We start from the raw sequence: 24,920 nt of genomic DNA, 5'->3' as shown, positions 1-24,920 counted from the left end.
CATACCCACAGAAGCATAACATGAATGCACAGAAGCCATAACGTGAGCTGCTGTCCCCTCATCCATGTGCACACATCTCATCATGTCCGGTATAGGGACATAATCCCCCCTGGCTTGAGCCGACCAGCATCTTCAGATGATCCTGCTAGCTGGCGCAAAGCCAAAACAGCTACCTGCCGTTCTAATTTATGCTTCTTATCACCAAAGTTGCACCACTCTTCTTCCTCAAAGAATATCCCTGAATGTACGAACAAGCCCTCTTCCTTACCAAAGGGTAGTAATCCCGGCACTTGCTTAACAGTACCCATATCCACCCCTTGCTTCTCTAAGAAGCGCTGTAATAAATTTAGGGCTACCTCTCTTTCCATGGTGCACTGCAACCTGCATCCCACCGCTCTCACAGCGCCCACTTGAGATTATTGGAGCTCCACTCTTTGCCCTCCGGATCTGCGCAGACCCCTCTTGGTCGGTCTGGGCAACTATATCCCCCAGCTCACCACTGCAACACTGGTGCTTCTGTCTGTACGCTCAGTGCCGTACGCTCAGTTGATCACCGGTCCCTGTTCGGGCACCACTTGCTGCGGAGCTAAAACAGCAATGCGATCACTATCTGAGCGGGAAGCATGACAAGACTCAATATGAGTGATCCAGCTTCAGTTTATTGACAATTACACAGAGTTTTTATTGTTGGCTTTAGCTATTGTGTTGCCTTGCTATTGGTGGACAACAGTCATTTCTTCACCAAGGGAAGATCATGTTTGACCAAACATACATACATCATGTATGGATTACTTAAGCCAAGTGCAAAACCTTGTACATTGCTTTGTTGAATTCCATTTAGTACATGTACATAATGATACATACATTAATTACACTTAATTAATCTAACTACGTGCTGTCTGTTTTTGTCAACTCCATTAAACCAAGTTCCTCCTCGGGCTACTCCCTCCTGCTCACAATAACATTGTGACCTTCTGTTAGCCTCCAGTATTTTTCCATGGGTATACAATCTGTACTGCCATACAGGCTGTGCTCGTACATCTCATGGCCTCCTTGTTCCCGGAGCCATTCCCCAACAGTTAATAATAGGCCAATACATTGCGAAGAACATAATGGCTTTTAATCCCTTAGACAGTGCCCCCATGATAAAAAGCAGGTAGCTACCAGCTTCATCGCTGGTAGCTGCTAAAAAAGAGTTAATGAATGGAGGCAGATGCGAGGAGAAAAAAAAAAAAAAAAAAAAAAAAAAAAAAGAAAACCAGAAAAAAAATAACCGTACATTGTCTGGAGTAGTTTGGCAGACTGCTGGGACTACAATGAAGGTCAAAGTAGCAACACTTTTGCAGTCTCTGGCTTAAGAAATCCTTTTTTTTTTTTTCCTAATGTTAAAAGCTTCAGAGTGCCTGTATTCTCCACTGTAACTGTCACAGAGTTAATTAGATCAATCTATGCTTATGACAGGGGGGCAATAGGCTTGTGGGCCCCCTGGCCCCCAAAAAATGGGAAGAAGGGAAAAGGGGTAGGGAGAGGGGAGCTGGGCTTGAGGAAAAAAAACAGAACAGCAGCAATGATTAAGGAGAAAAACTTATTTTACTAACTATATATCGGAATGTAAGCTAACACAATATAATACAATCTAATTGAAGTTGAGACTAATAAATCAAATAAAATAGGATACAGAGAGAGTTTTCTGAAACTGAAAGCCTACTTTGAGCTGAAGGCACACAGCTTGGGACTCACACCCTCTGCCAGGCAGCAGCAAAAGAGCGAGCAAGATCTCGTGACTTCCTTCATCTCATGACTTATCATGTTCGCCTTACATGCGAAAGATCCTCTGGGATATGTAGTTCTTCTCTTCTGAGAGCCAGGCATCCAAAATTTGTCAATCCGTGGAACTGGAGTATTCATTCTTTATCTGTACACTACATGATGTTATGATGTGGGATACCGAAAACCAAAAATCACAAAAACATGACAGAGGGAGACATCAAGACCGTAGCTGGAGTGGGTCAGGCCACTCCATGGCAAGTCTCTGCTCACCCAGCCATGATGACACACACACTTTACTGTGTACTACTTACTATGGTACAATACACAGATGATGTTCTATGTGGAGCAGTCAGCATCGATCAACCTAAAGATCTAAAACTAATAATTCATTAGTTTGCTTATTTTTCTGTGACTAGCTGGATATAGATTATTCCAAAGAAAAACATGTGAAAGAATTAATGGAAAAAAACACACGAAAGTACTTACAGCACAGAAGATCTATCTGAAGCAGAAAGAAGATATACGTTGGATAGCAAGAGAAGTAGTCAGATTTCAACTAACAGAAATAAGTCCAAGATTTGGTATTCAGGAAGACTCACGTCAGATAGAAGGCCTCACTTTGTAGCAGAAATAACCAAGGAGTATCTAAGTTCCTGCACATGAAATGGGACTTATATGCCCCATGGAGGCCTCAGTCAAGTGATCAGATAGAGAAAGAATCAAATATTAAAAAGACAGATTGGAAAGTTTTGTCAAGAAACACATTTGAAACAGGTAGAAATTCTCCCTTTGGAATTATTGAGAATTCAAATAATCTGCAGAGTCTGGGAAGGAACTAGTCCTTGTGAAATCCTGTACAGGCAAACATACACTATAAATTTGACTGGAAAAAGGCAATCAGACACAGATAGCTGGTGACCAAATACTTTCTGAATGCCTCTTTCATTTGACAAGAGTACTTTTTTTCCTCCATAGGTACGTGCAATTAATTAATCCAGTGCACCTGGATGTACCCATACATTCATTTTTTAAACCAGGGGAACAGGTGTATCTCTGAACTGGGCAAGACACATCTTTGGCCAAGAAGTGGAAAGGACCTTATCTGGTATTCCTAAGAACAAATGCTGCAGTAAAAGTAAAGGAGATTGACTCAGAGATTCATTATGCTAGAGTAAAAGCAGCTCTACAAGAGAAGTGGCAAGCTGAGAAGGGGGAACATTTTAAACTGAGAAAAGGGAGGTTTAGGCAAGATATTAGAAGGAAGTTTTACACTCAGAAGGTGGAGATGCACTGGAACAGGTTGCCCAAGGAGGTTGTGGATGCCCCATCCCTGGAGGCATTCAAGGCCAGGCTGGATGTGGCTCTGGGCAGCCTGGTCTGGTGGTTGGCAATCCTACACATAGCAGGGGAGTTGAAACTAGATGATCAATGTGGTCCTTTTCAACCCAGGCCATTCTATGATTCTATTTTGATTGGAATGTACTCAGGGAATATGACTCTGTTTCGTAACTCTGATTTTACTCATTCTATATTTTACTTATTTTTTGTAACTATGCATATTTCCTTAAAATAAATAAATAAATTAATAAAGGAACTAAGGGTGCCCGGGGTGGGGGGAGGGGTTGATACTTTTCTGTTGCCTTTGGAAGATTAAAGAAACCAGGGAATGCATATAGAAACCAGGAAACCCATGGAATCAGAACATGTTTCATGAAATAGTCCAAAAGACAGTTCAGACTGCTAATAGGACCCATTTTTGGACTTGTACTCATCTTCCAGGACATGCTGAGAAGGGAATTTAGCACCAAAATGAGGAGTTTGTACAGTAACTAATACTAGTTGTTGCTTATATGTAGATAAAAGTGGTACAATTTCTTCAGATTTTGAAAAAATTTAGAAGCAGACAAAAATATTGCATGAGGTTCAAAAGAAAATGCTTGCTACAGGTTTGTAGAACCATTCAGATGGTTGACTTCCAGGTTTAAGTTTATAAATTATGAAAACCATAGCAACTGCATTTCAAGTAATGTTAGCTTTAGCTTTTGCCTGTTTGTGTGCAATATTGCAGAACATATCAGTGTGTTGCTTGATGTTAATTCTTGAAACCTCAGAGAAAATGAGACTGATCTAACCTGTATTGTTAGATAAGTTTCAAAGGGTGAGGGGGGGATCAATCAAGTAAGAACCAATATTTGCATAACTCCATGTATGTGCATCCTCAGATATAACATACTTTTAACATAGGTCATACTATAACATACTTTTATCTAGGTCAGGATGACCATCCTCAAAATTGCTAATGTGATGAAGTAGAGGAACTCTTAATCAAAATCAAATGACTAAACTTGTCCTTGAAGACAGGAGCACCTTGAAAAACACATGCAGTTAATTAGCATGACTAGTTAGTCTGCAGGCACAGAGATTAGCCTTATCTTAAACTGACCAGTTTTGGGCTAGGTAGCCGTCAAGTGATAAAAATATGTATAAAAGAAGCATCACAAAAATGTTCCTGCTTCCTGCAACTTAGCAATAAATCAGTGTTTCATCTGTGTGTGAGATGGGCTGACTGCATACTGGGAACAAATCAACTTTTTGGATGGAGTATGAACTCTGTCTGTAAGCTCTTAGCTTTTCATTGTATTTTCTCCCCCAGTTCTGTTTGGGAGGGGGAAGTGAGTGAGCAGAGTGGTGGTGCAGATCTCTCTGTTGCTGTTAAACCACCATGCTCAGGTACCTTCTGTCCCCCAGCATGCAAATGCAAGGAGGCCTGTAGCATGCATGTGCAGAGAACAAAATTGGAGCCCAGCACCTGAGCTGGTGCAGATGCAGAAAATGCTCAGGGTCTAAGATTATGCGCAAAAGGCATCTTCAGTTGCAGGGAGATCCTGAGCAAGAGCTTTGGGAGGATGCCGCACAACAAAGCAGGCCTGGATAGTTCAGGGGGTAGCACAAACCCCAAAACAAGTGAACAATCAACTGCTATACAAGGAAAATATAAGTTTAAAACTGCCACTAGAGGTAGATCTTGCCTGCTGGATCCCCTAAGGGAAGTTGGGGCCTGGTGGGAAGCAGGGAGGGAAATGGAAATTACCTATTCTGAGGCTTTGGATTAAGAGACTCAAAAGCAGATAGAGGGATTTGAAAGCATGCAGGAATCTATACATGCAGAAGTACGGAGCAAAGTCACCTCACGTTTTCTATGAGGGGGGAAAAAGTACAGCCTCAGTGATGCTGTATTAGGGAGAGCCAACAGGGCAGCACAGCTCACCAACTTCCTCCGCTCACTTCCTTGTTTTCTGAGCTCCAAGCCCTTCCCAGGTCTCTCAGTGTGCAGCCCAGCCTGCAACATGCCAGAGAACAGCTCTCCCCCTCAGTCCAACTCAGCAAACCCCTTGTGCTGGGCAGGAAGTGAAGCCAGGACCAGGATCTCACCAGCATAAAAGCAATTGTGGTTCAGAACTGCCTTTTGCTGCTTTCTTCTCATCTTTCAGCCCTGCAGGCAGGGGGCAGGAGAGTACTTTGGTGGCATTCCCACAAAGCATCAGAGAATGGGTAAAAGCACATAGAGCACAAAGAGGAAAGAAAGAAATGGGAGGGGGAGAGGGGGAAAGGAAACCAGCCTGAAGAAAAACTAGCTACAGTCAGTGCAGCATGATGAAAATAAGTCCATCCTCTTGCGTAAAGCAAATATACGAAGAGGGAATGCCACAGGGCATGGGGACATCAGGTGCTGCTGCAGGGACCGAGGCTTGTGTCCTGCATGCAGGCCATTTGACCTGTTTCCTCATAAAACCAGGAAGTTTTCCATGGTTGGGAAAACTTATGCTCACATAAGCTTGCTTAATTATCTTTATCCAAAAAGGAGACACAGAACTTTTTAGTTTTCTTTATTTGAATAAAGGGAGACTCCACTGGAGCATACCCGTGTGGGGTCTCTCAAAGTATCAGGGGACACAGACCTTCTTTTATCCCTACTCCCTAATGTTAGTGGGCCCTTCCCCCTTTCCCTATTGCTAAGGTATTTGGGATTCACATTTTTCTCAATTCACCTATCACACACTCATCCCCCCCCCATCCCCAAGTAAGTACTGTGGAATGCTATAACGGGGTGGAAAGAACTGCAATAATAGTAGGCTGGAAAAGTCTTTGGCTATAGCAAATGAGAACAAGCCCAAATGCAGCAAAGGCAGACATGAAGGAAAAGAGCTGCTTACCTTTGGAAGGCCTCAGGTAGGCAGGGGCCTCCAGAGAGATACCCTCACCTACACTGCCAAACGTACAGCGAGGTTTGGGAAAGGGTGGATCCTGGCTTCACCCCTTCCAGTCACTCAGGTACACTGCACACACCTGAGCTCCCCTGGGTTGGCCCTGCCTCCCCACCACCTTCACTTTTTCAATGCTAAGGCCATGACTTACCATTTCTGCTTCACCCTGTAATTTCCTTTTTAAAACATTCTTTGTAATCTGGATCCAGAGTTTGTTGTTTTGCCCAACTATCATTGTATCCTGTTTGACAAGATCCATCACTCTTCATTCTGTCAAGCAAACAAGATTTACAGATAGATGCTAAGCTAGCATATATTGCTGTATACCCGCAAGATAAGTTTGTTTAACTAGTTCTTCTCAGATTTTATTTTGCAAGGACATCCTATCCTTTCTTCTTTCATCTCAGTAAGCTAGCTCAGGAACCAAGAGCTCCCCTCTGGAGCCTTCCAGTTCAGGACTCTCCTCTTTTGCAGAGCCCAGTTATTTTTTGGGTTGTCAGTCAGGAAAGCAACAGGTCAGGGAGGACATTGCTCGCTGTGGGTCTTGATGGCTGTCTCCCTCTCTGGAACAAGAAGATGGGTCAAGTCTGCTTTTCTTTGCCTCTTTTCATGACCTTCCAAATCTGGGCTCTGCACAGGCACTGAAGGGCACCTACCATGGGTGCAGAGTAGTCTGCTCCCAGTTTTGTTGCAGGCAACCATGTTACTTGAGTCATGTCATGGGTTTGCCCTCTTTTCTCTGTCACACTCTAAGATTTCTTTTGCACTCACCCACCCTTACCTTGTGAGGCTCACTAGTGCTGCTGTACACAGACACACTGTAACCCTTTGGAACCCACTGTCCCACCGAAAAAAAAACTCATTAGAGCAGGAAAGCCTGTAGATCTGTTTAACCAGTTGCTGCTTTTACTGACACGGACAAGACCCATCCCTGCATCAGTCACTGAGCACTAATCCAAGCACTCCTCACCAGATCAGAACATGCCCCGCTAGGTGGAAACTGGGGGAGCAAACTCCTCCCCTCCTGTTATAAGGGTGGAGCAAGTCCAAGACTGACGCATGAGACTGAACACGCACCAGTCCATGGGGCTGGATGACATATATTCCAGGGTCCTATGGGAGCAGGTTGAAGCGATTGCTTAGTTGTTCTCCATTATATTTGAAAAGTTGTGGCTGTCAGACAAAAACCACAGACACTAAAAAAAAGGAAACATCACTGCCATTTACAAGAAAGGAAAGAAGGAGGACCTGGGCAACTACAGGCCAATGAGCTTCATCTCTGTGCCTGGGAAGATCTTGGAACTGGTCCTGGAAGATACGTTAAGGCACTTGTGGGATGAGCAGGCAATCCGAGACATGGCTTCACCAAGGGAAGATCATGTTTGACCAATATGGTGGCCTTCTATGATGGAGTAATGGTTTCGATGGACAGTGGGAAAGCAACTGGTGTCATCTACCTGGACTTGTGCAAGACCTTTGACATGGTCCCCCACCACAACCTTTTCTCCAAATTGGAGAGATATGGCTTTGAAGGGTGGACTATTCAGTGGATAAGGAACTGGTTGGCTGGTCACAGTCAGAGGGTGGTGGACAATGGCTCTGTGTCCAGGTGGAAGCTGGTAACGAGCAGTGACCCCCAGAGTTCTGTCTTGGGTCAGGTACTCTTTAACATATCAGTGATATGGATGATGGGATCAAGTGCACCCTCAGCAAGTTTGCTGGTGACACCAAGCTGAGCAGTACATTTGATATAGCAGAAAGAAGAAATGCCATCCAGAGGGGCCTTGATAAACTCAAAAGGCGGGCCTATGTGAACCTAAATGGAATTCAACAAAGCAATGTACAAGGTTTTGCACTTGGCTTAAGTAATCCAAGATATGCATACAGACTGGGAGAAGTCCTTGAGAATAGCACTGCTGAGAAGGACTTAGGGGTCATGGTAAACGAAAGACTAAACATTAGCCAGCAGTGTATGCTCGCAGCCAGAAGGCCAATGCTATCCTAGGTTCTATCAGAACAGGGTGGCCAGCAGGGTGCGGGAGGTGATTGTCTCTCTCTACTCTGCCCTTGTGAGGCTCCCTCAGAAGTACTGTGTCCAGGCCTGGGGCCTCCAGCACAGGGAAGATGTCTAGGTTTTGGAGAGAATTTAGAGGAGGGCCATGAAGATGATCAGAAGGCTGGAGCCTATATGAAGATAGGCTGAAGGAGCTCAGTTTGTTCAGCCTAGAAAAGACAAGGCTGTGTGGAGATCTCATTGTGGCCTTCCAGTATTTAAAAGGAGTTTACAAACATGAGGGAAATCAACTTTTCTAGATAGTGATAGGACAAGGGGGAGTGGTGAGGTGCTGGAACAGGCTGTCCAGAGAAGTTTTGGTTGCCCCATCCCTGAAGGTGTTCCAAGGCCAGGTTGGATGAGGCCCTGGGCACCTTATCTAGTGCATTATCAAGCAGTTAGCAACCCTGTCTGTGGCAGGAGGTTTGGAACTCGAAGGTCCGTGAGGTCCCTTCCAATCTGTGATTTCTAATCTATGACTGCCTAGGCTGTCATCTATTCACCTGCAGGCATAAGCATTGTACTGGGTAGCCTTTGTTACTATGTTGTTTCTCCTAGATGTGCTCAGTGCTGGAAACTCCTCCTTCCAGGTGCTTCCTTCCCTCACTGCCTGCCGTGATTCAGGTCAGTAGCCCAAAAGAGCTCAAGGACAACTCCTCACATATCAAGCCTCCCCAGCACTTCCCTGTTCTGGCGGGAGCCTGGGTGACAGTCCAATAAGAAAAGCAAGCTGAGACTGGGACCAAGAAGTCCCTCACTGCTGTGCAGCTATCCAACAGCTTCCCTTGCACAAAGTGCTGGCCTCAGCCCTATGCACTATGACCCAATGGAAATGGTCAAAACAGCTGCTTTTGGACAGCTTTTATTACTCAGAAAGTGGGGTCTTCCAAGGAACCCCAGCCCTGCTGACACAAGTAACCAGGGCACTAGATGGCTATGGGGAACCCCGACAACTGCGGGTATCTGGGGAAGAGACGCTGTCCATGGGAGAGCTGCTGGGAGACAAAGTGAAGGGTTTGCTGCACAGGTACTCAAACTCTGATTCAAAAGAGCAGGGGAATGGGCTGGATCCACTGTAGAGATTATTGTTTTCTAGGGCAAGTACATCCTCTTTTGTTGCCTCTCCCAACTCTGCTCTGCTTTGTCTCCAGTTTGGTCTCTCTCTCAGTCACTGTCAGGATGAGCTTGTCCTGGAGCTGTCTCTTCTCTCTTGCACGCTGTGTGAGAATGAGTTTCAGAAAGCACTACTCACTGATGGGAATTAAGAAGACACTTAAGAGACCTTGCAACATTAATCCTAGCAGCCAGCAGCTGATTTGGTTGTCCAGGATCCGTCACCACAAATACTTCATTGCCAAATAAAGTATTAAATTATTTTGGGGAAAAGCCAACTCAGACATTTTTGCCACATCCATAACACAGCAATACATATCATCACCAGCCCAGACAGCAGCACAGCTAAAAGCAGTGCAATCACTGGGATGCAGTGCATTTGTAGAAACCTGTGGACCACAGCCCTTGTGTTTTTCCCAGCATCCACCCCGAAAGAAATGAGATAATGCTGCATGTTACCATCACCTGTGCTACAGTTAATCTCACAGTGTGCTTCATGGACACAAGGGATTTTATTTTTCATCAGTGGTTACCTCTGTCTCCAGTGTCTAAGCAACACAGGACAAGAAGGATTGCTTCCACTTCTTGTTGGGTAGGGAGAGGCTGCACCAGTAATGCCCATGTATTCCTCTGGGCCAAGGGCTGGGGCTCTGCCTTGGGGTCTGGGCTTTGTCTGTGGGGAGCACCGCAGAGCAGAAAGCATCACACCTGGTGATTCCTGCCTTGGTGATTCTGATTCCCTCTTGTGCTGTCGCTGTTACCTGGGGGCAAAGGCCAGTCTCCAGTTTGCCACAGCCGCCTCTCAGGGAGTTGTAGAGAGTGATAAGATCTCCCCTGAGCCTCCTCTTCTCCAGATCTTCTAGTCCTACTATCCACCTATTGCCAATATTGCCCACTAAACCATGTATCTTAGTACAACATCAATATGTTATTTGAATAGCTCAATGGATGAATTCCTGAGGTTCACCATTGGTCTCTGCCTTCACAATGAGTGACAATGGTTGATGACAACCACTGAGTGTAACTGTACAGCTAATGCATTATCCACTTAATGGTCCATCTGTAGAATCCAGATCTGTCCAGATAGATGACATCAGAAGCTCAGGCTTGAGCCTTATCCACTAATGCTACAATGCGACCATAGAAGAACAAATCAGTCATGCATGATTTGCCCTTAGTGAAGTAAGAGCTGTCACCAATCACCTCTGTCTCCGGCTTGCTTTAGTATAGTTTCCGGAAGATTTCCTTTATGATCAACTGACAGGTCTGTAGTTTCCCAGGTCATCCTTTTTGCCTTTTTAAAAATGGGCTTATGTTTCTCCTTTTCCAGTCACTGGACTAGGAACTTCTCTGATTCGATTGACAGTGGTTTACCAACTTCATCTGCCAGTTCCCATAGATGCATCTCATCAGGTCCTTTGGGCTTGTGTACCTTCAGGGTCCCCTGATGGTATCAAGCTTAGCCATCTCTTGAAGCAAGCAGTTCTTCATCCTCCCAGTCCCTGGCTTTGGATTTTCTAAACCGGGTGGTGTGGTGAGAGCACTAGCTAGATCCCTGCATTCCCAAGCCATATCACTGTTCTCTTCATAGGATGTATATCGCTGCCTCTGCTGCCCGTGTATTTTGCTTTTAGTTTGACGTAGAGGGCTCAACTTAGTCAAACTGGTCTGTTACCTTCTTACATATTGGGACTGGGAGCTCTTGGGCCTCAAGAAAAAATGTCTATACATATTTCCTGCCTCTCATTTGGTCCTTTTATCTCTGAAGCAGGAAAATCTTTATTACTGTTATTTTTCTTCTCCACAGTTAAGTACGTACAAGCATACGCTTTTCTACTCTTTTAAATATATATATATAGCTTCACAAAGGGCAAATTGTGCCTGATCAATCTGGTGGCCTTCTACGATGAAGTGACAACAACAGAGATCAGAAGAAGGGCAGTGGATGTCATCTTCCCAGACTTCTGCAAATCCTTTGACATGGTCCCTCACCACATCCTTCTTTCCATATTGGAGAGGTGTGGATTTGAAGGATGGACTGTTCAGTGGATTGTTGGGTTTGTTATTAGGTGACTAAGCGGGGATTCGGGCTGTCACGGTGCAGGCAGCTGGACTGTCTCATGATAAGCACATATGGGAGTTATTCAACATTGTGGTAGGTGCTTGGAACAGTACGTCCATTGGCCTTGAGGAAGAAATTAAGCGAGGAAGAAGGAGCTGAAGGACGAAGATAAGGAACAAGAAGATGGACACCACCTGGAGATGGCCACCATGGAACAATGCAACAATGAAGGGCCAGTGGTAGGACTGGTGTTGGGCAGCCTGGACTGATACCCACCAATAAGATTCTGACAAGTGGACTCTGGAGGGTATATAAGATACTGTTGAATTTCAATAAACACCATTTGGCAGCATCCCCCATATTGGAGTCTGTGTTGCAATGGTCCTAGCGAGGAGAGATTGTGGGTAGAGCAAGGAGAGATCGCTAGCCCCTGCAGTGAGGGATCCTGAAATGGTGGCGTGTCTGTGGCAGTGGATTAAGAACTGGTTGGTTGGTCACAGCCAAAGGGTAGTGATCAATGGTTCTGTGTCAGGGTGGAGGCCGGTCACAAGCGGTGTCCCTCAGGGGCCGGTCTTGGGACCAGTGCTCTTCAGCATCTTCATCAATAACACAGATGATGGCATCAAGTGCACCCTCAGCAAGTTTGCAGATGACACCAAGCTGAAAGGTGCAGTTGATACACTGTAGGGAAGGGAAGCCATCCAGAGGGACCTACACAGGCTGGAGAAGTAGACCCACATAAACTTAATGTGGTTTAACAAGGTCAAGCTCAAGGTGTTGCATTTGGGCTGGGGCTATCCCAGGTATTTATACAAACTGGGGGAAGAATTTATTGAGAGCAGCCCACGGGGAAGGACTTGGGGATCGTGGTGGAAGAGAAACTGGACATGAGCCAGCAGTGTGCTCTCGCAGCCCAGAAGGCCAACTGTGTTCTGGGCTGCATTAAAAAAGAGGTGGCCAGCAGGGAGAGGGAGGTGATCGTCCCCCTCTACTTGGTTCTTGTGAGGCCCCATCTGCAGTACTGCGTCCAGGCCTGGGGCCCCCAGTACAGGAAGGACGTGGAGCTCTTGGAGCAGGTCAGAGGAGGGCCACTAAGATGATCAAGAGGGCTGGAGCACCTCTCCTATGAGGAAAGGTTGAGGGAACTAGGCTTGTTTAGCTTGGAGAAAAGAAGGCTTTGGGGAGACCTCATTGTTGCCTTCCAGTACTTGAAGAGAGCGTACAAACAGGAGGGGGAACGGCTGTTTACAAGGGTTGTTAGTGATAAGACAAGGGGGAATGGTTTTAAACTGAGGCAGGGGAGATTTAGGTTAGATATTAGGAGGAAGTTTTTTACACAGGGGGTGGCGACATACTGGAACAGGTTGCCCAAGGAGGTTGTGGATGCCCCATCCCTGGAGGCATTCAAGGCCAGACTGGATGTGGCTCTGGGCAGCCTGGTCTGCTGGTTGATGACCCTGCACACAACAGGGGAGTTGAAATCAGATGATCGTTAACATCCTTCTCAACCCAGGCCATTCTATGATTCTATGATATTTCTCTTCTGTACAGCTTGCCAACCACTCTGCTCCAAAACATCATGTGTTCCATCCATATTCACAACTCACTGTTGTGTGTTGACACGTGTCATGAAGTGTTGTCATCCATTGTTGCGTACCATCCATTGTCACGCATCAATCCAGTGTATCATTTGTGTTATCTGTTGTCATGAGACAAAATTGAGTCATCTTGTCTCATGACATATAATTGTCCATCATCACGGGTTGTCGTTACCTGTCATCACGTCATGACACTTTGAAGTCCACCAATCACAAATTACTGTCAAGTGTCGTTATATGTTATCACATATCATCATTTGTCTTTGTGAGTCATCACTGCATGTCAAGACACATCAAAATGTGTAATTATCCATCACTGTGACTCAACATCACATGTTGCTGTGTGTCATGACGTGTCATCATCTGTTGTCACAAGTCAGTGTTGCATATCATCGTGTACTGTCATCCATCATGTATCATCCTGTGTCTTAACACCTCACTGTATGTTGCTGAGAGTCATTATCATGTGTATTATGTCTTCCACTATCAACACTAGTTGTCAGCACTGTCACTGGCTTAGTAAATGCCATTCAGTATGAAATATTTATACTATATGTTCCATACGTTAAGAATAAATGTAAAGTAAATCTTGGTAAGATGTTTGTAAGGATTTTTTTTATTAGCACAGCAGGGAGCTGACCTTAGTGCTATCGGGTGCCACAGGTACGGTGTTGCAGGTCAGCTTTGTTACCACGCAGCAATGAGACCCCCGGGCAGCAGCTTGTCTGGCAGCGCAACAGGGTGTTGTGGTTTAACCTGGCAGGTGACTCAGCACCACATGGTCATTTACTCACTCTCCTCCTTCCCTATGGGATGAGGGAGAGAATTTTAAAAATCAAAGCAGAACTCATGGATTGAGATAAATCTATACACTGATTTAGAGAAAAAGGAAAGAATAACTTAACAACTGACTGTTGCCCTTATTTATACACCACCACCTTAGAATCCACTGTCTGCCCTGTGCAGCCCTGCTTCTCTTTTGGGGAATGATATCCCCATTCCCTTACCCCTTTCCCTGCCCTTTAAATTTGTCCTGAATCTGTTAATAAAGGAGACAAAATTCTGTCTACCTTTTTAGTTTATTTTAACCAAAGTTATGGTCATTTACAGTGAGTTTGGGGACAAGTCATTTCCCCACCTCTTTCTAGTATAATTAGAAACAACTTTCCAGACAACCTAACAAGTTGATGACCTGCAAAAGCTGGTATTAAATCACTTGCCAGACACCCTTCCCTGGAGGATGCTGTACAGACCTCTGTGTATAAAGTCACTGCTGTCTCAGCAACCAATCAACTTAAGATTTATTTTTCCTACTTTTCTTTTCTTTCTAATAGAGGCGTAAAAAGCATTCTGGGTTTACTTGAAGTTCCTGATGAAGAGACACAGTTAAGATTTTTCAGTGATGACTTCTGCATACTTGTATTTCAGACAGTGTAGCTAAAAACTTAATGTAAATTCCTCCATTTTTTCTTTTTCTGGCCTAATGAATATCATGTACTCAGCATGAACACATTTATCATACGTATTTATACTTTATAGTGTATGTTCCATGTGTTAAGAAAAAATATATATTTAATCTTCATAAGCCTGAAGCTTTATCCACAAATGACAATAGCAGCAGGCTAGCTAGAACTGCACTGAGCTCACATAGGTAATAAGTGTCAATAAGAGAGAGGCTTTTCTGTAGGCAAAGATCATGTCTGTTCAAAAGACCACCTCTTTTTTTCTCCCTAGCCCTCTCTCTCTATGAAGCTCTCATCTCCCTTGGCCCTTAGCTGTATTCTGAAATTCAGATTTCTGGGAGGACTTGTGCCTTAATCCAACAGATTTTCTTCTGAAATGTTAATGAGCAAAAATTGCTGGAACTCTTCTCAGGCTTGCCTGGGGGAGTTCTCAACATGGAACTCTTAAGAGGAAAGGAATGATGCTAGGCTTCCTAGTCTTTAAAAAGCAATGAATGGAGAAACAAGTCATGCGGTAAGAATTCTGTTAGCCTTTGCTGATCTGTGATGTAGCTGTTAGTCTGAAACCCACTTCTCTGATAATTGAGTTCTGCAGTCCAGGAGCTTTGATCAATCTGGTTGAACTAAAAAAAATTGACATTAGAACCCAGAGGACCTCAGCAGTGGGGCTGAAGAAGGCAACGTTAACAGCTTCTACAGTCTGTTTGCATTTCATTGAACTTAATAAGTGAATGCTCCACTTGGGAGGAAAGGAAGTTGCATGTGGTACTAACTACCCACTGTGGCAGTCTTTTCACAACCAGATGATGAGAGAGTAATTTTGCTCCCCCAAAGCTTGAATGTATGTAGACACATGCATCTCTCGTGCTTCTGACAGGGTTAAAAGAAAACCAGCATCAACAAGAAGTCACAAACATGAGAACATGCAGCACTGTTTGTAACTAGGGATTATTCTGAGCCACACCTGATCTAAACCTTGACTCGGCTGCACGTAGCGCCAGTCCTCCAAGCTCTGCCCCGTTTCGCGCCCAGATGTTGCCCATGCAGCAGTTCTGGGTTCTCGCTGCTGCCCACTGCACGGTTACACCAGCACCCGGTGGGAAGGGAAAAGCAAAATCTAGTGCCTCCACCATCACATGGGTTCATGGAACCCTGCCGTCTCTTGCGCTACGAGCAGGTTGCAGCAGTGTGACGCTGCCTAACGAACCTGGCACTGCTGCGCGGGCTGCGCCCTCCGCGCCACCCCTTGGTCGTGGCACGGAGGGGGCACGGCACCTCTCCCCGCGGCTCCGTCCTCCACTTCAAGTGGAAAAACCGCCCTCTGCCACGCCAGCAGCGCGCCGAGCGGATCCTGCCGAGCCCGGTACCATTACTCCGCATCAACAACGCTCAGCGGCAACAGGGCCCCGCCTAATGGCCGCAGCGAGGCCGCCGCGCCCCTCCCCCCCCCCCGACGCATCCCCCCCCGGAGCGCGGGACCGGAAGTGCCGTCACCGGAAGTAGGCGATGGTTGACCGGAAGTGACGTATCCAGAAGCAGCCGCGCGTGGGGGTGCCCTTCGGTTTGCGTCCGGCGGGGGTGCCGGTGGGTTGATGCTGGAGCGGGAACGGCACGCCGAGCGCTCAGGTGGCGAAGGACGGTGGAGGGGCTGAGAAGGAGAGGGGGTGGGGGCTGCTCCAGGGACTTCCCCGCCCCCCGGCACAGCTCCGCTTCCGCTCGCAGCCGCCGGAAAGACCGAGATACCCGCTCGCCGTACCGCGGCCCCGGCCAGCCTCAGGCCGTGTCCCGCCGCTCCTTTCCTGAGAGGACAAACGGAGCGAACGGCCGCACTGCGGCGCCTGCAGCAGCCTTTGTCCGCTCCCACGTCTGAGGGCCTTCTGAGCGCCCGGAGCGGCTCCCGAGTCTTGTGAGAGCCGAGCCAGGAGGTGCCTCGCCCGCTGCTCTCTGCCCCGGGCTCAGGCTGCGAGGGGGTTCCCGTAGGAGCGCTGTGACGGGCGGATGGCCGCGCTGCAGAGGGACGAGGTGGCTCTGCAGGAGTGCTGTTGTGTGTGCCCTCCGCCTGTTGGGGCGCGGCCGTCTGTGTCCTTCCCTCGTATCTGAGTGCAGAGAGCGCTGTGTAGAAACACGGAAGAGAAAAGAAATGCGTCTTTAATTAAGACTTTGCGTTATTTTCCACTGTTATACATTCAGAGCACTTCAGCCTTTTCTGGCCATGAGATGCTCTTTGAAGCAGTGCTGTATGGGGCAGAGCCATGCCAGCTGCAGTCTGTGTTAGCTGTGGTGCTCTAAAGCTCTTTGCTTCCACCCTTCCTGGCACGTTCATGCCAAGCTTTTCTCTCCTTAAAAAAAGAAAAAAGTGCTTGGGCTATTTTATTTTAACCAAAGTTACTGTCGTTTACAGTGGGGAAAACAATTTTTCCCCCTTTCTCCACCCCTTTCTGGTATGATGAGTGAACAAGTTGGTGACCTGCAAAGCGAGACACAGTTATTTAGTCTCTTGCCAGACATCCCTCCCTGGAAGATGTACAGATCTCTGCGTTTAAAGTCTCAGCAGACAATCAACTTAGGGTTTATTTTTATTTCTAATGGAGGTGTGAGAAAGTTCTGGGTTCAACTGAAGTTGCTGATCAAGAAACACAATTGTGATTTTTCAGTGATGGCTTTTGCATTGGGAGCCCAGAGCCACTGGAGAGGGAACAAAGGGAAAACTGAGGGCGATATTGGGGTCCCAGAGCCTCTTGGACAGGGACCAAGGGGACCTGGAGGCACTGAACCACCAGGGAGGGAACAATGAGGAGATGCTGTGTGTACCAAAGATACCAAAGGATATCAGGAAAGCATGAGAGGAATTTTGGGTCCCATCAGAGTGATATAAAGGAGGCATCCCATAGAGGTTAGAGGCTCTTAGGGGTACTGATTTTTTGAGGGAGTGGCCTTATTGGGGTTGGGAGGATTGGAGGTCTCCGATTGGGACTGGGGACTCCAAAGGCTCCTATTCTAATTTTTTTTTTAAATATTTATTTATTTATTTATTTATTTGGAGGGGGTCTTATTGAGGTTGGGAAGCTTGGGGAATCCCGTTGTGCCGTTGTGGTTGGGAGTCGCATTGGGTTGTGGGACTCTGGGCTTTTCTTTTTTCTTTTTTATTTTTTTTATTGAGGGAGTCCTATAGGGATTTGGGAGGGTCTGTGGGTTCCCATAGGTTCTGCCTTTTTTCAAGTGGGCTTACTGTATTTGGGAGGGTGTGGGGATTCCCACTGGTGTTGGGGAATTTTCGAAGGGTCACAGGTGTCCCATGGAGATTGAGGGGTCCTGTGGGACGTGAAGGGATCCCCTTGGGATTGGGGACTCCTTAGGGGTGCTGTGGGGAGTCCCACAGGAGTTGGGATCCCGCAGACCTGCAGACTAGAGCTCCTTATCCAACCCTGCCACCTTGCCTCCCTGGCAGCCCCTCAAGACCTCTCAATAGTCCTTCAGTGACTCCAGGAGCTCCTGGCCTGTGACAGGATGTAACAGGACCACTCTTGGACCATGCTTGTTGATTTTGGTGGTTGGGGGCTGTCACCTGCTTGCAAGGTCTGGAGATCTCCAATCTCATCCCATTCCAGGAGGGGGGGGACATCTGGTGATGCACACAGGAGGTGACAGGGACATGACCATGGTGGCCTTGGAGATACCAGGACACCCATGGGAATTCCCTTTTGTTGTCATGGTGGCTTTGGGAATCTCGAAACCAACGATGGGGACACCAGAGGCAACCCATGGGGACACCAGGACCCCTTTGTGTGGTTGAGATGGCTTTGGGGGCACCAGGAACACTCATGGGCCCAATGGGAAGGGACATGGAAGGCATATATAGGGACATAGAAGGGATGGGAAAGGGACATATGAGAAGGTGATATGTAGGGACCTGGAGAGGAACAGGAGGATAGACATGAGAAGGGGACAAAGGTGGAGATGTGTGAGGATCCTGCTGACATAGGATATCCTGTTGACATTAGGGATAAAGTGACATGGAGCCACAACCTCGTCACGTGATAACATTTTTATAAAACAAAACCATTTTTATAAAACAAAACGGTTTTCCCATTTTTATAGGGAAGTGGTGGCATCCCTGTCCCTGGAGGTGTTGAGGGAATGCATGGAGATGACACTGAGGTGACATTTTGTGACAGCTCTCACTCCATTGGTGGTTGAAATGGCAGTCCTGAAGGCCCCATCTGCCGTCTCCATGATCTCATGGTGGTGTTGGTACCACTGGTTCCTGATGGACATGTTTGTCCCCTAGTACAGCCCCGGTGGCAGCAGCCCAGGGAGGGCGTCAGTGGCCTCTTGGCAGCGCTGGGTGACCTTGGTGGCCTCAGTGACACTGGAGGTGGCCAGCAGGCTCCGAATACCACGCAGTGTCCCCAAGAGGTGCTCTTGGGTCAGGCGGGCGCTGGCATCCCACAGTGCCTCGGCCACCACCACTATCTCTGCTAGCTCCTTGGGGATACCCATGTCCCCCTGGGTGGCCTTGGGGACATCAGGGCCAGCATATCCAGTAGTGACACCCACCATGGCCTTGATGTCCTTGAGACAATGCTCCACATGACTATAGTAGTTATAGGCCCCCATACAGGCGGCTACCAACTGCACCAGGAACCCATGGGCCACTGCCGCATGTTGTCCCCTCTCCTTGGCTGCCACTGATGCCACCACTGCCACTGCCACCTCTTCAGTGGCCTTGGTGGCTGCCTGCAGCCCTTCCCTGGCCTCTGCCACCCGCATATCATGGGCTGCCACAACCTCTGTGACCTGGGCCACCTCTGAGGACAAAGGCACCACTCTGGTGGCAGCTATCAACCCTTTGTGTGCTTTGTCCTCCTGTGTCACCGCTTCCACCAAGTGGCCCTTGGTGGCCTCAGTGGCAGACTTGGCAGCGGCCACATTCCCACAGGCATCTCTCAGACATGCAGCATCCTCCTGCAGCTCAGCCCAGATGTCCTTCACTGTGGTCACTGCCTTCTGCCACGAGTCAGTGATGGCTGTGGGGGCACCAGGCTGTTCCTTGGATGCCCCCAGGGCGCATCGGAGGAGGGTGGCATCGCCATCTGGGTGCACCATGGCTTTGCGCACACCAGAGCTGAAGGTCAGCAGCCTGGCCCGTAGTGAGCCCATGTTCCCTCCCAGGGAGATGTCACCAGGGATGGCCCCCAACTTGCCCAAGGTGGCCACCACAGTCACCAGGGGCTGCAGCAGCTCTGGGGACACCTGCAGATGAGGACATGAGAGGTGGTGGTTCTCCGAAGACCTCTGTATTGTCTCTGCCGTCCCCACCAGGTCCCTACCAGGTCCATCTTCCTGATGATAACCCCAGTCCTTGTCTTCTGGTCCCCATGTCTCCACGTCAAGGCCAGCCACCCCATCCTCTCTGATCCCTCCCCACTATGTTGCCACCACAACTGCTGTTCTGTCAGTCACCAACCCTGTCCCCCTACCACCTCCTGTCTCCTTGCCCCCTTTACCACTCCCTGTCCCCTGGTCCCCTCTGCCACTCCCTGTCCCATGTCCTCTCCTCCCTGCTGTCACCTCCCAACCTGTCCCCTTGTCCGGTCAGCCACCTCCTGTCCCTTGTCCCCTTCTGCCACCCCTTGTTTGCTTGTTTTCTGCCACTCCCTGCCCCCTGTCCCTTTGTCCCCCCTTCTGTCCCCCCCTGACCCCTTGTCCCCCCACCACCCCCTGTCCCCACCCTCAGGACAGCTCCGCACTCTGCCTCACCTCAGAGGGGCCGATGGCCCTGGTGATATCCTGTGTCCACATGGGTGGTGGCAGCAGGGTGAAAAATGCTGGTCCCAAGGTCGTTGCTTTCAGGCTGGACTGCGCAGAAAACCCAAACTCCAAGAAATTAATGCAGTTAGCAGCAATTAGTGCTATAGCAGAAAATATATAGTAATAAGTATTACTTAATAACAATAAGTAATAAGTAATAATAATAAGTAATTAGTAATAAGTAATAAAATACATAGTAATAAGTATTAAAACAGCTTATTTTGAGCCAATTTTCCACAAAATAGAGAAAATACCGTTAAATCTGAGGCTGGGGACCTATGGGTCCATCCCTGTGGATACTCGGGAGTGGGGATTCAGCCGACCTCGGTAACAGTGAAAAGAAGGAAAGCGAATCCAAAACGGGGCTGGGCGTTGCCGCAAGGAATTGCAAAGGGAAAGGAAAGCTTCCTGCACAGCCAGAGGACGATTGGCTGGGAACGTGGTGTGGGGGCATGCCGAGTACTGTTCCGTTTCTGATTTTCCGGGAGATAAATTCTCCCTTTTCCAGAGTTTTTTTTCCTCATTTTGGGGGTTATTTTTCCACTTTTCCTCCCCATCTCCTGACCACTCACCGCCCCCAGTGTCCCCTGATGTCCCCAATAGCTCTTGATGAAGGGGGGACAAAGGGACAGGGGGCAGGGAGTGGCAGAAAACAAGCAAACAAGGGGTGGCAGAAGGGGACAAGGGACAGGAGGTGGCTCTTGATGCCCCCCAGACCCCCAGGATGTCCTCAGCTTGTCCTCATCACAGCTTCAATGGTTACTCTGGTTTTGTCCTGACACCTCCCTATTGTCCCCAGTGCTGTCCCGGTGTGGGAATGGAATGTTGTTTCTGCATTTGATATTAAAAAGATCAATTGGTTTGAAGAAGTAGAAAATAATGCATTTGTATTCTGTAACATATCCTTAGAAATAGTTGATGTAAGAAGTAAAAATACTGTATATGTTAGCAGTATGTGTTAGAAACATTATTACTGAATTAGTGATTAATTCTTTCTTGCAAAACTGTAATAGTTGTTAAATGTTCCAAACAATGCGAGTATAGTGTTAGGGATTAGAAAACATATTGTAGAGTTGTTCTGTTAGGATAAGAAACTCCCAGCAAAAGAAAAACAGATGTAGCAAACATCAAAGAAATTAGGGCCTCTACACAAGGCCCGACTGTCTCACCCCGTGAGAAGGTTGGGATGTGACAAGCAGGCACCAAGATACTCCCGTCTTTCTCCCGAGCTTATCTTTGTGGAAAGAAGGACAAGCAGATATCCGCAAAATAATGATCAGTTGTGGAATAAGTTAATTAACTACAGATTTACACTTATGCAGCAAAAATTTATGTTTGTTTACCAACACTTCAACAAGGTTTATGGGTAATGAACAAAAAAGTATAGAATTTTAAGGGAGTGATATGTGTGATGTCTGGGTGCTGGAACTGGTGGCACCATGCAGAGCTGCAGCACAAGGGCTGTTTGCAGGGAGTTGATCCAATCCCTCCAGGCTGATGCCTGTGTGTCAGCAGTGACTCTGGGGCTTTTCTCAAGGGACTGAGCACGCGATTCTGCAACTCATGCTTCTCTGTTTCTTCTGTTGCTGTTGCCTTGGTCAATAAGTAACTGCACTGCATTTATTCTACACCCTGCTTGCAGAGGCTCATTCTGCACGGCCAGAGCTGCCCTAACAAGGAGCAGCAGAAAAGCCCTCACCCAGCGAGGCCACGCACTGGTACGTCTACAGCATCACATCCCAGTACAGCACTTGCTGCGCAGGGTCCAGCAGCGCCCATTCCTCTCTGTTGAAATACATGGTCACCTCTGCAAAGGCCACGGGCTCCTGCAAGTGCTCCTTGCTGGGCACAGCCAAGGCCCAGGGAAGCAGCTTGGAGAGGAGAGAAACTCCCATCCCGGCGGCTTCTCTGTTCCCAGCACGCAAATGCTGGCTGAGGACACCTCACTCTCACCCTGCACTCCCATCTCTTACTCCTTGCCCTCTCCTGGCTGCTTCCCCAAGCCCCTGCCTGAGATGGACATTCTGTGGCCAGTTGCTGCTCTGCTGCAGGCAGATGTTAAACTGGAGCCTGCTGAGACAAGAGAAACAATAGGCAGGAGAGGTGTGAGAAGGAATGCAGCAATCCGTGCCCAACCCCCAACCTCACCAGCCCACCTGCAGGGCATTGCCTAGGGGTAAAAGCCAGCTGGGACTCAGAGCAGCAGCACTGCTCTTAGCAGGCTTCCTTCCCAGCAAAGCCAGTGTGATGGTGCACTCTCTCCTCTCCCTTTCTTTCTTTCTTTCTTCCTTCCTTCCTTTCTCCCTCAGCCTGCTACAGGAAGACAGTGAGCAACACTCCTGGCTAAATAAGATTAACGATCACAAAACTGTCTCAGACTGGGAGGCTGAAAGAACTGACAGCAGACCTCTGGCTCAACAGCTGAGGGCCAACTGAGCATATGCCTAAAAACAAAGTACAGCAATGAATCAATCATCTTACCACCAAAATAGAGAGCAGCACAAGCATCTCTTAAGCATTCCTGCACAGCAGCAGGCTGCAGGACAAGCTCTCCCCTTGTTTGGAAATATCCAAATAATTTATCAGGTCGGTATCTCTGATAAAGCAGATTTTATTCGCAATTGCAATGCCGGGCCTCCTGCTGACGTGCGGAGTCAAACTCTATAACCACAAAGTAGTTATAAAAGTAGCTATGTTTTAATCAGTGCTGCACAGACATTGGGTGCAAGGGGGATCATTCCTCCTAACTTGCACAACGTAGGGCAAAAAGCTTGGTACAGATAGAGGCCGAACTGACACATAATCAAAGATTTTCCTGGAATTCATATACATATTGTTGGAAATATCCAAGTAATTTTTGTCAGGACGGTATCTCTGATAAAAGCAGAATTTATTCGCGATTGCAATGGCGGGCATCCCGCAAGCAGGAGCACGCCTATGGACACAACATGACAGCCTTTATACCCTGTTTTCTCCCCCTTGCCTTCCCCCCTCCTCTGTTTCCCCACTGGCTGGGTACTCCAGGTTCACAATCTTATCAGAAGGTTTACATTTGCTATTTACTTGTTAATTTATTTGTTATCTGGTGCCAGTCAGTAGTCATCCTGTTGTTTGGTGCTCTCCTTGTCATATTGATATGGTGATTTTCTTTAAGGTCTTCGCCTGTAGGTTGCATCCCAACCTACCCACAGAGCAAGGCAAGCCAGCCTTGTGTAGAGGCTTCTTTGATGTTTGTTAAGTCTGTTTTTCTTTTGCTGAGGATCTTTTATCCAAACAGAATAGTCCTACAATATGTTTTCTAGTTCATAATACTATACCTATACTATTTGGAACATTTAAGAACTACTGCAGCTTTGCAAGCAAGAATTAATCACACAATTCAGCAACTGTATTTCTAAAGTATGTTACTAACATATATGGTATTTCTACTTTTTCACATCAGCTATTTCTAAGGACAAGTTACAAAATACAAGTACATTGTGTTCTGCTTCTTCAGATCAATTCCTCCTTTATAATATCTAATGCAGAAACAACATTCCATTCCTACACCCTTGATCAGGGATGCCTCTTGATGTTGTGGGAATCAAATGTTGTTTCTGCATTAGAATTGTATAATATTATTTTTATTTCATGATCTCTGCTATCATAGTTCTTTTTGGGAATCCTTCTACTTAACTTGGGGAAGATCTCTGATAAGTTTACATCACTTATCGTATAGACGAACCTTCCCAGGAACGCACACTCTGTATATAGGTGTATATATGTATATTTTGTCATACACACTGCAAGATTATCCTGCAGGAGAGCAAACCAGAGAACAAGTCATGGCTTGCCCGAGGAAGCACCTGAGGAGACATGGGAAGGCCTGACATCATCCCCCAAGTGCTCTTTGTTTAACGAAGACCTTAAAGAAAATCACCATATCAATATGACAAGGAGAGCACCGAGAGATTTTGGAAACAACAGGATGACTACTGACTGGCACCAGATAACAAATAAATTAACAAGTAAATAGCAAATGTAAACCTTCTGATAAGATTGTGAACCTGGAGTACCCAGCCAGTGGGGAAACAGTGGAGGGGGAAGGCAAGGGGGAGAAAACAGGGTATAAAGGCTGTCATGTTGTGTCCATAGGCGTGCTCCTGCTTGCGGGATGCCCGCCATTGCAATCGCGAATAAATTCTGCTTTTATCAGAGATACCGTCCTGACAAAAATTACTTGGATATTTCCAACAATTTGGGGGGCTCGTCCGGGATTATTATCGCTTCTTTGGGAGTTTCCCTACTGCCCTGGACAGGATAGGTGCACCCCGCTGATTTCAGCGGTCCTATCTGGGTGGTGAGGTGACTCCTTGGTACGGCCGATAAAAAACCGAGACTGTTTCATAAAGGACGGGCTCTGTGAAAGCCAAGGGGCAGGTAGGCACGGGTGTTGGCCATTGCAACCCGGTAACTTCGTGCACGGACCAAGGTAAGGGGATTTAACTCTTTCCTTGGGGGTTGATTGAGACTCTTGAGTGTGTGTGACTGAGACGCGCTGTCAGTGCGAGGCGAGTGCTCAGTCCCGACCTGTGGTTCCGCCCTCCCGCGAGGGGCACGGCCAGGGAGGGACGAAGCGGCTGTGTTGGTGAAAGGAAGAGTCTCGGGAGGGAACTGTTGGTGTGCGGTACCCTGTGCACTTGACGAAGTGCCAGCAGTACACCCCTATTAATCCGAGATAGGAGTATAGTACTCCTGAGGGATTGGGCCCAAAATCCGAGAATCAGAGTGTGGTAACCTGTGAGC

This window comes from Tetrao urogallus, assembly GCF_951394365.1.
Source record: "Tetrao urogallus genome assembly, chromosome: 5".
NCBI classification, from domain to species: domain Eukaryota; kingdom Metazoa; phylum Chordata; class Aves; order Galliformes; family Phasianidae; genus Tetrao; species Tetrao urogallus.
The sequence above is the reverse complement of the archived record's forward strand: the minus strand, read 5'-3'. Positions refer to the sequence as shown.